Genomic DNA, 16,861 nt, shown 5'->3' with positions numbered 1-16,861 from the left:
CAGGATTTTTTTGCTCTCATGTACAGCTTGTGGGTTTTACTGAATACTGCCTGATTCTGTGAAGAGCAGCACTCTTTACATCTCTCGATGTGTGCTCCATGCCTCAGCCTTAATCATGGAAGCAGGAACTGCCTCATCTTGTGCCTTATGTCCTGAGATGACACCATGAAGAACTGTGATAAAACATATAGAGACAGATTAAGTCATCAAAGTCAGGAACATTTTTCTTGCCTTAATTGAAAGGCAAAAGGGGAACCACATTCATGTGGAGAAGTTCCAAACAAGGTCCTCATACAGAGAGGGAATCCATATTGGGATGCCAATTTATTGATTTATGTACAGTACCTCTTCTTGAAAGTGAGGAAGAATTCAGAGTTTCCAAAATTAAAGTGACTGGGATAGTACAAAGGAAATTAACATCTGCTGTAACAACAATAAAATCTCTTTCGCTAGATAAGGGCAAAAACAAGGAGCAAAGAAAGAGTACTTTTTTTTTGCTTTGTTTTATTTTTCTTTTAGTAGGGTAAGGAGAAGGTTAAAAGGATTAAGGAGATTAAGGTCAATCCAGGTCTAGTGAAAAGCAGAATTAAATTTAAATTAAAATTCTGTAATGGATTAGAGAATGTGGAAATGAAAGCAGTGTAATGGGAGCAAGTGAAGGAGAACAAATTACTGTTTTCTGGGTTGAGCTGAAGCAGAACTTATTTAATATCCAGTTTGACTGGGATAATAAAAATTGGCAAATGAAACTGCAGTTCCCTCAGTGCTATTTATTTGCACAGGTATAAAATTCGGCAGTACTGTGCAGTTGATGAATAGCAAATATAAGACCTGTTTAAGAAAGAGGGGTATAATGAGGCATTTTATTGCCAACCATTTATATGATGACAGTAGGATGCAAAGATTTAAAATGAATGTTAAAGAAAGGATTAACTGCGAAGATGGAAATGTATGGAAATGGAAGAAAATACTGTGCAAGTATGTAATACTTAGCTCATACTGGAGAAACTCACTAATGTTCTTTGATGAGTAAACCAGTTCTGTGGATAAAGGATGTACAGTAGCTGTCACTCATCTGTACATTTGCAGTAGCATAACAGGTAATTTTCCATGTAACCTGAGAGCAGATTAGTATAATTATTGTACTGTAAGCAAGGGGGGGAGGCAAGAATCTGCTGTCAGCGAATGCATGAGGCTAGAGAACAGACTGATCCTAATGTATGTCTGCATTAACAATATTTATAGAGAAGTTAAGGAAAACAAATCAATTACTTTTCGTGATGGAAGGGTTGATGACACAGAGAAGGATCAGAATTTTGTATAGTAGCCAATAACGTGGAGTTGGTAGTTTCAGTAGGGATGAGAGTGTTTTAAACACAACACAAGGTTATAATTGCTTTGTCTGCAGTAGAGATGGTCAGTCGTGCTCAAAATGATCTATTAAAATGGGAGCAGATGCAGAGGATGAGAATGGAGAGCCTGCTTTATGAGGAAAGCCTAGCCAACCAAACAGAAGAAAGAACAAAGACTGAAATGTATGTAGTTGTTATCCATAAGTATCAGACAGTATAAATACTGATCTGTATCTATAATAGGGAGAAGACAGAATTACTAATGACAGTATTTGCAACTGAACAATGTGGTTATCTGTTGCCCATAATGAAATTCATACTATAAAGAATGAGGTGTTGAACTATCAGAGGAGGAGGGTTTGGAGCAGCCTTTCAGTGAGACTTTTTATAAAGACTTTGATAAACATCTTGAAAAAAATGCTGTAGCTTTCTTAATGTGGTTAGAGATTAAGATTATCACAGTCCTTTGCCTGAAGTATAGTGGCCTCAGGAGACATTGAAGATCTTCTTAAACCATAGGTTCTGCTTACCAGTGATTAAGAGAGCATAAGCTTTTTTTGCCTTTCATAAACTTCCTGCTGAGGAAGGTGAATTGGCAAGTGAGATGGTTGTAATTTTCAGTGAGCTCCTGAGTGAGATTTCCTTCACTGGGCTTCTAAACTCTAATTGCCATTAGTGATCTGGCACACATAGTCTTCATGTGGCAATTGAGTACGGGCATCTAAACCTGCTTAAAATTCTGCCTGAAGGTTGAATACTACCAATGTGACTATCTCTGCAACTGTGAAGGGACAGTGTAAATGCTAAGCAGAAGTAATACTGTACAGATGTTTATATGCTTGAGTAACGTGAGTGGTAATTGCTAACAACTTAGAAAATCTAATTTCTGCTCGCATAACTGCTTTGACTGGTTTAGATTTCCTAACTAACAAAATGGATTAACGTTACTCTGCATGTGTGTTGCAATTCAGCTGCAACATCACTTCAGAATTAAGCATATTGCTTTTGAATATTTCTGGAGTAGTGCTAACCATTAGAAGTTACAAGTGTTGTTTTACCTATGCTTAAGCAGGGTATGCATCTTTTGTTGGATCAGAAGCTGCAGCAGATTTCAGACACTAATTATTAGCACAGACATTAGCACTCCAGACTGACTTTTGTAAAAATGATAGATTTCAGGGATGATGTGGGAGGAAATGGTTGCAAAGCCATAGTTCACTAGTTTAAGAAAAGGGCAGCATGAGAGAAGCAAAATAGGGATTATGGGCTTCAATAAAAGAGACTTTGATGAACTTGAGGAATTTTTAGTTGATTCTCTTGGGAAAGTGATTTAAGGATAAAGGAGTGCAGGAGAGACGGCAATTACTGAAAGAAGCTGTATTTAAGGAACAGCAGCCAGTTATTGTGCTGTGGAGGGGAAAGCCTTTTTTTGCAGTGAAAAAAGCAAGAATAGTTGAAGCAGAATCTCTTTAAATCTTGGATATTAAAAGGGGAAATACTTACGAATTACATGTAAATAAGGGCAAAGCTGAGTGGAATAAAAGTAGACCAAAGGTTTATGGTTGAGCCCAGAATGATTAAAGCACAAAATTACTACTGAGGGTGATAAAAATTAATGTGAAAAGATTCTATGAGCACTGTGAGAGCAGAAAAAAATATAGTATAATTCAAATCCATTCATTAATAGGAGAGTATTGGAAATAATAGCCTGCAATGAAAAGGCCAAGATATTCAATAACATCTTTGCTTTAGGCATTATAGAGAGATAAATCATGAGCAAATGCCTAAAGCATTTAGGTTGTTAGAGAACAGATGAATGAATGCAACCAGGGAAAGAAAAGTTGAGAAAATGTTTAATGCGCTATATTTACTAAAGATTACAGTAGTATTTACATTTAAATATCTAAGACACTGAAGAAAGTAACTGAAATAAGTCCAATTAATGCATTTTTTGTTTCGAATTTCTCCCAGGGAGGTGGTAGAGTCACTGTCCCTGGAGGTGTTCAGGACATGTTTAGATGTTGCACTGAGAGACACAGTTTAGTGGGAACTATTGACGATAGCTGGACAGTTGGTCTGGGTGATCTTAGGGGTCTTTTCTAACCTTGGCAATTCTACAATTCTATAATTCTAACCATTAGTACTTGTTGGTAACAGAAAAAAAATACTCTGGGAACTAGAAAAACAAAACACAGAAACAATCCTTCAAAAGGGGAAAAGAAAGGTTCAGGGAGTTAACAAAGCAGTCAGTCTATGTCTGTTAGCCTGAAGGATATACAAGACTAAATTATTAAAGAATCAATTTATAGCTACTTAGATAATAATAAGGTAATAAAAACAGCTAGAGTAGATTTTTCAAGAATAAATAATGTCAAACTAATCTTGTTTCCTTCTTTGACAGGATAATTGTTTTCGTGAATAAGGGAGCAGCAGCAGCAGCAATGTCTTGACTCTAATTAGGCTTTTGGCACAGTTCTGCCTAACATTCTCTTAAGAAAATGGGAGAAATGTGTACCAACTCAGAGTTCATTATACACTGAACACATACTCATGAGGTTTGATGCTAAATTGGGAAGGCATTATGAGCAAAGGTTTGCAGAAATCCTGTTTTACTCAGTATTTTCATTTACAAGTGAAATCACGAAATGCCTAAAGTTCCAAATGAGCTAGGAGTGATTACAAGCCCCATATGATACAGGATCAGAAGTCAGTATCGTGTCAGCACAAAAGGCCCAAAATCAACAAGGGATAATTTGATAAAGTTAAATACAAAGACTTAACCTTGGGAAAGGAAAATTATAGAATCAGTTATAAAATGGGATAGATAGCTGTGATGGCTCTAGTGGAACACAAATTAAATTTTCATGATACGTTACAGTGAAAAAGATAAGCAACAAATCTCGTGCTGTGTAGTGCTGATAGAAGTATTTTTACCTAGAAGTGTAGGTAACAAATGCAAGGTAATTATTCTTCCCTGCTTGGCTTTAGGAGGACAGCAAACTTCATTAAGCATGGCCAAACTTGAGGGAGTCCAAAAGAAGAAAATAAAAGAAAGTAGGAGTTAATGAATATATGAGTGGAAGATGATACCCAAATTTGTCTGAGAAAAGATTGAAATGAAAATTTTTTTTGGTTTAGGAAAGGGGAGACTAAAGATAAGATTTAATAATAATCCCTGTTGAAGAGATAGTTGGCAATTTGTTTTCAAAGACTTGCAGATAGATAGATTATGATGACCTCAATGAATTTGCATTGGAGATATTTTGGGGCTTGGTGTTAGGAATTATCTGTGGTGAAGTGGCTCAATATGCTTCACAGAGGAGAGCTATTTATTGAAAGGTTTTAAGATCTAACTAAACAAATTATCATACATAGTCTAAGTCTAATAGTCCTATCCTTCACACAGGAGGAAGGACTCTGTGACCACAGGATGTCTGCACCAGGCTTGCATTACCATTATTCTATTAAATTAAGAACAGCAACACGGCAGGGTTGACTGTGATTATCTTTGTAGATAATTCTCAGTTCCAAGTTTCAAACATACAAGGCTATTATAAGGCCTCTTTTGTTTCATATGTATGTTAGACAATCACAAGTAAAAATGGAATGTGACTAGGTTTTGGTTTTTTTTTTAACTGACAAATTTGGGGGTGTCAACAGTTTACAGGCTGGTTCGGCCCACTTCTGTGGCAATTAGTGTGGGGGACCCACGGACCCACACCCCAGGAAAGGGGAAGGGGGAAAGGGAAAAGGGAAAAGGGAGATGTGCCTAAAAACAAAACAGCGGCAACGATCTGAGGAGGAAAGCTAATTTACTAAATAAGACATCAGAATGCAAAATAACACAATATAATACAATACAATTGGAATTGAAGCTAATAAATCAAATAAAATGAGAAGAGAGTGTCTGATAAACCGAAGGCCTTACGCTGATGCTGAAGGCAAGATGGCAGTGAGCACTCACTGCTGAGTCGATCCCAAAGGAAAGAGTGTCCCGTGACCGCAGACAGTTTTTATCTTTCCCTCTGAGCAGAAACACATAAATATGCAAAGCATTGCACAGTCCTCTGGGGCATATAGTTCTTCTTCTCTTCTGAGAAGAGGTATACCCAGAACTATTGATGATTCACAGAGCTGGAGGATTAACTCTTTAACTCTTAATACACTACATGATGTTATGATGTGGAAGACCAATGCCAAAAATCATAAAACGTTACAGGGGGCAGCTAAAGAATAATGATACGTGGAGGAGAAAATTTAATTAAGGAACTGTGGGTAGTGTGTGAAGCATTTAATATGGTCTGTATAATAAAATCCCGATAATTTCCACAGGAAGAGCTGGTAGCCTGGCTAGTAGAAAACATGCTCATGGAGATACCCTGAAATACTATATCGTGGAGGAGAAAATGAAGAATAAGACAGAAAAAAAATTAATGTGAAAAACCAACCATACAAGAAATCAAAGGGCAAAAGAGGAGAGGCTGTAGGCATTGTGAAGAACTTCAAGAGTTGGAAGCAAATTCTTAAATCTATTCTTTATTTATTAGATGGGACAGAGACTATAACGGCTTTGAATACTATGATATACTCATTTGCATTCTTCAATCAAGTGGACTGGTACAGTGTCCCCTGAAGAGCTAGGACCCTAAACTTCTTGGGAAACTGGGAATGTAAAACCTGAGTATTAATATTTTCACTCCAGTTCTGCTTCTTCTGTAAGAGTTCTTCCTAATACAGGAAGATTCTTTGCACCTATATGCAAAGATTATTCCAGTGCTAGTTTCAGTAGTGCAGCAGCAATGAAGGATGTTGCTTGATAGCTACAGCAGACTGGTGCATTCATCACAAAAGCTCTGCATTTGTGAATGCAGGTTTTGGAGCCCATGATTTGAAATGTAATACAGGAAGTGTGTGTGCATATGTATGCCCATGCTTGCACAAATGGAGCTGCGGCCAACATGTTTCCCTTTCCCATTTAGTGACCAACATATTTGATTACAGTTTCTGTTGCATCCTGAATCTAGATGTCTGACAGAAAAAGATCCATTGCACAATTACCACTCACCCAGCATATGCTGTGTAAGACTGTGTTATGCTATTTTAAAAAGGCACAGAGTAGGAGGGGAGGAAGAAACTGTTCCAAGGAGAATGTGTCTCCTGAGAAAGATTCAGAAGCAAAGAGAATTATGTTTGAATGAATTCTAGATTTATTCCATGTTAACATCCTGAGCGTTATCTTGAACCATTATCCTCAAGCAACAGTGACTACAAATGTCTTCTGGATCCTTTTGAGTAAATGTATAGATGTACAGACCCATTCTCCTGATCCTTAGAGACAGATAGTGGACAGTAAGGACTGGACAATGGAGATAACAAATCTTAGCAGAAGAAATTGTGTAATTCTTTGTTCTTAAGCATACTCCTATTGTTACTGAAAAAAAATCTCTGCATCTACCTGAGGCTTGCAGAGTACCCGAAATATCTGATTTGTAGTATGTTTAATCTCTAGTTTACAGTCATTCAGGAATCCTGTGTGGTGTCTGATTGGGGATGAAGTATAGCTGGAGCAGGAGGCAGTAACCTACAAGACTTACACGTCCATTTTTTAATCAGCGTCTTCTGAGGTCAGCATCTTTGATTTCTAATGCCTGAGGATTTGAAGTGTTATTCATAGTAATCATTTGTCTTGTACCTATTAGGTGTTTCACAACAGGATCTTTTTTTTTTTCTTAGAGGAAATAACATCAGAACTTCACTCTTGTCAAGAAAGAAGACATGGTATCTTAATTAGTCGAAGGATAAAGCTGGTTAGCTCTTTTGCTATTGATATCTCAGAAGATATCACTGACTGTCAACAATGGCTAATGTATGTAAGGCATTTATTTTTCAAGGAAGTGAAGGATTTCTGCATGGTGTCCACCTTAAACTTTATCTGTTCTTACTGTATTACAGACAAGAGTAATGAGCAAGAGAAAATTTAAAAGTTCACAATCTGTGCCTTCAAGCAACCCAGCAAAGAAAAGTGAATGTGTAATGATTTTCTGTACCAAGTCTGCTTATTACTGCACTTTCTTATAGTGTGGCAGCCTGTGCTGTAGCTATATAAGCTCACATTTTTTCAAAGACAAGTAGAGATTTAGTCAATATCCAGCAGTGCATTGTTGGGAGAACATTGTCTTCTTATCTTCCTTGTATCAGAAACTATTGAAATGAATAGGTGTCTACTCTAAGAACACACTCTGAAACAGTATAAGTGTCTCAATTTATCTAAAAATAAATTGATCCTCTTTTGCTTAATTAGTAGGAAACATATGCTGTCAAATTACAAATCCAGAAAAACTTATGCCATGATCTAAGAAGTGAGTGCAGTTTGTTTTTCTGGTTTAATTGTTATCACTAGTGATAAATTTTGCCCTTAACTTGCATATTTTTTGTAGATATTTAATTAATCAATTCTCTCGATGAAAAGCAAAGCAAGCTAGAATCAGGTTTGTGATTTCATAGCTGTATAACATTTATGTAGCTCATGCAAGTAAGATTTTAACAACAGGTATTTCTATCTTGAAGTCAGAATAGAAGATTCTAAACATATGCATATATAAAACCAGCTGAATTCTAAACTAATGCCTTATCTAAATGTCTGCTTTCCTCATTTCATTGACAGCACAAGTATTCTGAGAAAAAACTGGGGAGACCCAGAAGTTTTAATGTAGTAAGATATTTTTTCATTAGTCCCTTAGTGTTCTGTTTTATCAGTTCATCTCTGAGATTCAGATTTCTGTGGCTAGTGGACTTTTGTGCATCAGTCTTCCTGAACAGTGCAAACCTATGAGCATCACAGCCATTTTTGCACCTAGTGGAGAACTTACCTTTGAATTATAGCACAAGCTAGAAGGACATCCTGGCTTGTTTTTCTCTCTGTTGTAAATGCTGTTTGATTTCCTCAGTATTTATTTGTAGATATTTTGGTTTTTGTTAGTGCTTCAATACACTGACAAAAAATACACGATATACATATATATTATTCCTCTTTAAGATGCCTTAACTTTGTGACAGTTTGGATGCATATTTTACATTTATTGATGGTATTAATTAATTACATAGCCTAGTAGTGATCTCAACAATAACCAGTGCTATCTCATTCAGGATCAAAGCTGATACTGAATTGCTGTGGCCCAAACTCTCTCAGACATGATGATAAAATTATCATGGATTTCTTTCAGCTGTGACAGTTTTAGAATGTGCAGTATCAAATAAAATAAAGAAAATAGGTATTCTCCATGAGATCTGATTTTTAGTGAAAAGAATAAAATCAGTCGTAATCCTCCCTTATAAAATATATGATGTTATGGTTAGAGGAACTATTATTTCTTAGCAATACCAAACAACTCTGAGTGCTGATTAAGCAGAGTTCACTGACTGCTAAAGCTGTGAACTTATCTTTGTGTTAAATGGAGATTAATTCCTGTTCTATTTTAGTTCCACTGGCAGCATCAGCAATGTGATATTTTATGCCTGCTGCCTCCTAGCTTGTCAGTGTTGGTTTTTTTACTCTTGGTAACTGTGTTGGGTTTGCATTTCCGAAATGACCTCTCTTTGTTCTTTTTTCTCTGCCTGAAAAATGAAATGCTTTCCTCTTTTCCAGTTGAACAAGCCTTAGAAACCCACTGCCGCAGGTATTTTGAGTCTCTCTTGAATTTAACCTTTTTTGTCAGGATTCTTGCCAAGTGCTTCAGTATGCAAAAGAGTCAGAGGCACCTCATCTGGGAATAGATTTTATGTTCAAGGCCAGAAATATATAATATCTATATAGGTTACTAGGGAATATGCATATTCAGTGCATCTTCCTTTAAGCCAGGAGTTCATGTAAGTACAGGAGGAGCTGAACTTAAGATATATTGCATAACAGAACTGTCATATATGTTCTGCATATTAGCCTTTTATTTTTAAACACAATATTCAAATGGATACTTTCTAATGAATAGTGTTGTAGCATTTCTTACCATCACCACACTGAATGGCAGTGTGGTTTTCGCACTTATACAAGCTATCTGACCACAGCACATTTTGTAGTTCAGTGTGCTTTTGTTCTGAACATTTTCTAACCTAAAGATTAATGGATCTGAGTTTGTTTGCAAATCTTGTCATTAAATTGTACCACTTGGGTGTAGTCCATAATAGCATTGATCAGAAGCCATGCAATTTCACAAGGATCATTAAGAAATACTTTGTCCCAGGGAAGGAAAATGCTCTCTCTGGGGGAGATTACTACCATTCAACTGTGTTGTATTACTCTTACACCATCAAGATACCATGTGCTGGACAGATGTCTTAGAATCATAGAATAATTAAGGTTGGTAAAGACCACTAAGATCATCCAGTCCAGCAGTCAGCCTATCACCAATTATTGATGCTTGCTGAACATTTATGGAGACTAAGCAGTGGATGTCAGCACAGTGAAAGTTGGATTGGGTGGGCAATATTTTCCTAGCAATTGTGTCATTGTTGCAGCTGTAAAACATTGGGTCACTGCTGCTAGTGCAGAGATTTAGAAGTGTGGCATGCAGACTCTTGTTCATTGCTGCCAAAAATGCATAGCTAATGGTGGGGGACTATGCTGAAATGAGTGTTTTGTAGCTGATAATTTGCACTATCAAATAATGCCCTCATGCCCTTTGTATTTGTTGTAGTTTCCGTGGAAATGTATAGAGATGTATCCAAAAGCAGCTTTGGAGATACCACCGTACACTTTATCCACCTGTCTGAGCAAATTATTTTGGGTTGTATAACAAGCTAGCTATGATCTCTCTGACTTTTACCTAGGATTAATCCCTGTATCTTCAGTTATGGAATCTGCAGAGCTGCCTGGCAACTGTACCCAGTCCATCTGATCAATTGCTGTTCAGCCTTTGCAACTGCTTCTTGCAGGCAGCTGGATGGGGATAGTGGAGACCCCTGACCTTCTTGGGACATGCTTGCTACCCTGTAATCAAAGGGACCACACACGGAATGAAGGGGTGGTTGAAGCCACTGAAGGTCCCAGTGCCCAAGGGAAAGTCATTCTCTTTAGCAAGCGAAATGGCACAGGAGAACCATTCCCATGAAAGGGACCCTCAAGTCTCCCATGCTTCCTCCTCTTCCTTCAAAACTGGGACAATTTTCAGGCCATAGGCTCCAATTCCCAACACCACCATGTTTTGATCACTGTGGGATGTTGTTAGAATGACATCACCACACGGCCTCCCTGATATCATAAGTCATCTCATAGCCTTTATTCTGAGCACTTTAAGTAGGGGGATCCTGTGTCCAGAACTCTAGTAACTGAGCAACAGACATCAGTGTTGACTTTACCTCTGAGCTTCAGAGCTGCCAGAGTGTCTTTTCTGCCAAGGAGGCAGGATGGATTGCCCTTCTGCCAAGGCAGCTCATGGAGAGGCTCCACACCATCAAACGATGAAGGTGGACCCACCTGAGGATAATGATGACCTCAAGGATCCATTTCCATCAGGGCAGGACTACCATCAGCCCATGGCTCTTAGGCAGCACTGGAAGACACCCAGACCCCACCCCTATCGATACAGGGGCACAGCATCCTGTCTAGCTCCCCTCAAATGGCCGCCTCAGTCTTGGCACTGAACCTCCTGTCCTGTAAGTTTACCAATAGCCAGGAGAGCCCCAACTCCAGGACCACCCTGTGGGCTCCCATGGGATATTCATTTCCTGGGAATTCTTCTTTTGGCAGCCAAGGTTCCTACGAGCTCATCCTTCCTGTCCTCACACCCCTACCTCACCAAAACTTCTCGTTTCTTCTTTAGCAAGAGGAAGAAGGGAGGGCAGGGACTGGCATCCTCTAGGTTGCTGTGATGAACTGCCTGGGGCTGTGACGAGCTGTTGAAGTGACAAAAGGAAAAGACTTCAGTTCTCAGTAGAAAAAGGCTGAAGTGCAGCGTGAAGCCAAGGGTGCAGAGGGGCTGGGGAGGGGGCAGGGCACTTGATATCCCAGGGCAGGCTGAAGGAGCTGTCTTGGATCAGCATAAAGGACAGAAGGCAGAGGGGAATCTGAGTGTTACCTACAGCTACTGCTCGGAGTGTGGAAAAAACAAAGCCTGGCTTTTCCTGCAGGTGTTCGGTGATGGGAGGATGAGAAATAAATACAAGGCATTATTTCCAGAGTAACACACATAGTTTTTCAGACTGATGGTTCATTTTGTCTCACAAAGGAGTCACTCTGTCAGTAAAGGCACCTAAGATGTCCAGGCCCTAATGAGCAGTCATGTCTCACTTGGTTTGATTTGAGGGATAGGATTTATACTCAGAAGGCTTGTAAGTGGCAGTACCTGATTTTTGATTTTGCACAGCAGCGTTCACAAGGAACATCTCTAACTCGGTACCTTCCTTCATGAAATGCTGAAAATCATGCAATGATAAAATCCCAACAGCCTTCCTGTTACCCAGACAGCGTCTATCTTCTCAGCCCAGGAAATGTTGCATCCAGTGGGTACAGTAAGCGGTTCCTGGCTTGTGCAGTCCACAAGTCATAGGAGAAGAATCTACAAACTCAAATACATTATTTCTTGAAATATCTAAAAGCTGAGAAGAGCCTAGTCTTATGGCTTTGCTTTTCAGGACTCTTAAAAAATTTGAGATGATCTTTACTCAAAAAATGCCTTTCCTTCACCTCTGACATGATGTTCTTGTTCCAAATAGCTGAGCTAGTTTTGCTGGAACTTTCAACAAAAACAAGTATTTTTGATAGACACTGGAAAAAAAATAGTACAGCCAGAGAATAGAAAAAATGTGGCCCACTGAAATCCCTGGGAAATTCTAGCATAATTTGATTTAAAGCAACCACTGTGACTCCCATTCCAATTACTGTTCCTCTTCAACAAACTGAGGATAACCACTGTAGAATTAACCCACTTGGGAAGCAGAATAAATCAGTCATCAGGCTGCAGAGTGCTTCATTAAGTAAGCTAAGCTATCAGCTTTCAAAAAAAAAAAAAAAAGGAAAAAGAATTATTTCAAACAAAACAGCCCTGGAAGGACACTGATAGCATAACAAAGTAAGTGACTGACAGGAGAGAGACAGGTACAGGCCTTGGTTATAAGATCTTCCTCCACAGCAGGGTGCATATTCCTTGTAGCTATGTCAGATCTTTCTTGCTAAAAATACGTTCTGCTGTTTAGTGCTGTGTGTAAGAGGGCGTGGGACAGAACAGAGAGTGGGAAGGGATGTGAAGCTGAAGAGTCCGCTGGTGGCTTGCAGAAGTGAAGGAAAGCTGTGAAGAGCTTGCAAGATCTCATAAGGTGACAATTGTTATGGACTGAATAGCAAGTAGACTGAGGATGTGAAGGAGAAAAAAGAAAAAAAAGAAAAAACATTTTAAAAAAGAGTTAGATGGTAAGCTAAAAAACTGCCTACATTTCTAAGTGTGTGCACACTTTCAAGGATTGGGTCCTAAGTGATACAGTTATTTGAAATCCCATTTTAGAAGAGACCTACATACTTTGAAATCTGTTCCTCTCTCTGAACTTCCACAAAGGAGTTCACATTACACTATACAGTATTTTTGTTGTTGGCGAACATAAGAGGAAATGTATGCAAAACTGTGTCATTCAAAAATATACATTTTACTACAATTTTACCTTGTGAATTACAGTCAGTGAGTTAAACTCAGCTTTTATTACATGCACAAGTGATTGTCACCAGCTGGCAGCAACACCTGCTGCAGTGAGACTTCTTGGGGCAAATGCTAGCTTGGGCCTCCAGATAAGCTGCTTGCTTGCCTCCCCATTCTGTATCCTTAGAGAATCAAATGGATAACTAGCAAAAAAAAAAAAAAAAAAAAAAAAAAAAACAACAGCTGAGAGCTGTATCTACAGCAGGACTGAAGGACCTAGCTGTGCCCAAGGACCTACTTGCACAAACAAGAGTAAAGGTCTGAACTGCCAATTTTTACTCATTACAGCTCATGCAAATTTTGCATGCTTATATTACACCAGGAACAGCTTCATAGAGCTTCCGTGGAACTACTTTAAAAAGTTAAACACACATGCATGTCTCTGCAGAAAAATTCACTCTAGCAGAGAAGGCAGATCTGCGATTAGTCATGTTTTAAAGACTTAGTGGGATATAAATGATATACAGGTTGTGTACACAGACTCCAGTAGCATTATTAATGCTATTTGAAGTATTTATAGAAGTGCTTTGCATTCAGTGGTGATTAAAAAAAAAGGATCTGTGCTTCAATTAACATAAAGGAATGTTTAGAAATATTTCTAACGTTTTCCCTGAGGCCCTTCCCATGATAGCTCTAATACTGAAACATGGAAGGTTAATTAGTGAATATTTGTAAAAGACTTTGAAGATGAAAAGCTTTTTTTCTTTCTCTTTTTTTTTTAATGCTAAACATGTTGATGATTATGAAGGTGGGGTTTCTGATGGTTTCTTTGTTTTTCATTGTGCATTGAAGTGGTTTGCTGTGAGTCCAGTTTGCTGCCAGATTTCCAGAGACAAGGTTACCAGCTCCACTTTGTGAGTGCACAGTCTGCCTTTTGCTATATTAATTCCTCTTCGATGAATTTGTGCTGCTAGGGTGCCTGGAGATTCAGGACAAACATGAGCTTAAGTGCCACGTTGCACACCACCAGCAGCAACCACTATGGATCAGAAGGTGAAATGTTCCTGTTTGCAACGTTAAAATCTACCATTTTCCCCTTGACTACAAGAAACGTAACGCTGCAACCTAGGGAATGCAGTCTTTTGAGAATGATTTGGGTGAATCAACATCACACTGATGTTCTGGGCAGCCTGCTCTAGATGTCCCAGATGGCCATCAGAGGTCCTTCCAACCTCAACTATTCAGTAATTCTGTTCTACTTAGCATAATACAGCCTACCCTCATGAGACAGAAAAGAAGTCACAGCAGCTTTGCCATTGGCATGTTAAACAGAACCTTCTTTCCATGAAATCCCATACAAAATTACAATATTTAGGATAAAGAGCCATGTACTAAACAACCTGCTTAACAGCATCTTTTGTTTATTTGAACAGAAGAGCTCTGCAGTAACACAGGAATCAAGTCAAATTTTCGAAGCTTTCTGCTGTTTTAATTAAAAAAACTAGCTGTTCTCTTCATTAAACTCATCAGACCATTCTTTGTCTATCATATAAACTTCCACAGGAACTGAAGCATGGAGCACAGTAGACAATGGTTTCCATCATACACAATATATTATATTTTCATGTTCCACTGAAGTAGATAAAATTATTCTGCCTACAATCTTGATATGCCTAATTTATTAAACTTCAATTAAGTTAGGCCACTGTAGCACTGGAGAACTTTATACTTAATAGAAGTAGGCTTATGAAACAGGTTACATTGGTACTATTGTCTTGGAGCATTTTACACATTTAAATGTGTTTACAGCTCAGAGATGAGTTTGCTTTGAAAAGAAACACACAGCAACTTCTAAACTTCATCTTGGTCCATACCTGTTTCTTGGTTGGTTGGTGCTTCATTTGCCTATCCTGGGTCTGTATATAGAGGAATGCATCTTCCCAGTAAAAAGTACCTAGAGTCCTATGACAGAAAAATATCACTGGAGCAAAACTGCAGCATTTCTAAGTGTGGGGTAAATAACTCCCAAGGATGGTACATCACAACAAAATAGTATAGATGATAGTATATTTTGAGTACTTCTATATAGATGGGATACAAACAATACAAAAGAAAAGACGGCTCATCTTCAGGATGTCAAAGCTCACAGGGGACTCCATGTGGGAGGGATCTCTGAGAAGAGATCCTTCCCTGGTGGTGGTCAGCCCTTAAATGGGGTTTGGGAGAGGTGGAGCCAGGCTCCACCCCTTCCAATCACACAGGTATATCACCTTCACCTGTGGCCCCATGGCTGACTCGGTGCTCACCTCAGGTGACCAATCAGTGGTTCAGGCCATGATTCAGCAGTTCCCATACACTAAGACACTTGTATTGAGATGGAACAATACACAAAATGAGAATTTTCTAATGATATGAACTACCTCAAAATGAAGAACACAATGTATTTCCCCAGTGAAAAGCAAATTCACAGCTGAGAAGCCTTTTTGCCCCAACCTATGTTAAAATTTTTATTGTAGGGTAATATGATGTTGGAGGAAAAGCATTCATGCCACATAAATAGTATAATTCTCCCTCTTTTCTTGACATTGTAAATTATCACTACAAATTGATTCAACCATTTCTCACCATCTGTGGGAAAGCAGTCACTGTATGAATTTGTCTTCAATATAAAGACTGTTCTTGTTTCAAGATAAAAATTGTAGTTAAACTAACAGAGGAAAAGCTGTAAGGTCATAAACTGATATAAGGCACTCTTGATTAAGTAGATGCTAATGGATGTGGGCTTCAGCTGGACTCCATTGCTTTATACTCCCTGAAGAGATGAGACAGCCCCAGCCACAAAGAGTAACTTCTGCTTGGTGAATACAAATAAACCACCAAAGCCACCAAGGGTGGCTGGAGCCCAGCTTACCCTCTAGTTTCCATCAGTATTATTAAAATTCTGTCTGTGTGTCATCTGATCAAAAGTCTGTATGGGAAAATGTCATTCTTCTTCCAGTGGCTGAAACTGGGAGCATGTAAAACTGGGAAGCATGTAAGAAAGAGCTCATATATACACTTGGGGTAATTCAGTTTGTAAGGAACCTAATTATTAATTTTCTGATAGCCTTTGTGTAATTTTTATGTGATTCTTTGTGTGAGAAAACATAAATATGAGTTGTGGTCACTAAAATAGTTTGAAGTAGATGTTAATAACAACCTTTCAAGCAGTAACATTTTTGTGTGAGTATTTTGAATGATAACCTCAATACTCAGTAACCCAGCATTCAGAGTGAACTGTCATTTATGAACTCATTAAACTCTCTTTGAAGTAATACCTTCTCAATGCAAGCAGCTTATAGGCTTGCAAAATAGGAAATTGCATCCTTCAAGAGAGTAAATACATGCCTGTGCCCTTTTCCACTTGCTGAACAAACCTCTGCAAGGGGAAAGATCCAACAAAAACATACCCAGCATCTCTTTGCAAAAGTCATACATAGGGGTCTTATACATGCAAAATCTAATAGGTAGTTTTCCATCCTCCTCCACTTATGAAAAGAGGTCCAGAGGACCATCTGAAGATCTCTCAACCAATGACTTTATTCATTGCAATGACCTTACTTCTTTGATGCAAAGAAATAAAAAATCAAACAAAAGCACACTACTTTTCTTTAAAACACCAATTCCTTCTTCCTCAACGAGCCTCCGACATACCCTTTCTGACTTCATTCTTCCTTCATATTATCTCTCTCTCCTATAAGAAGGATGCTCTTCTTCTATCCTGTTAACACTTGCGCAGCCACATCAAAACCTATCTGCTCCTTCCCTCCAGGCCATCCCACACCAGCCCAGTTTGTATTTCTTTATCTCGGTTTCCTACCTTTGTGTAATGTATTTACCTACCACCCA

Source organism: Cyrtonyx montezumae, unplaced genomic scaffold (genome assembly GCF_038088225.1).
Source record: "Cyrtonyx montezumae isolate F1298 unplaced genomic scaffold, pur_monq_1.0 scaffold_8, whole genome shotgun sequence".
NCBI classification, from domain to species: domain Eukaryota; kingdom Metazoa; phylum Chordata; class Aves; order Galliformes; family Odontophoridae; genus Cyrtonyx; species Cyrtonyx montezumae.
Note: the sequence above shows the minus strand (reverse complement) of the source record.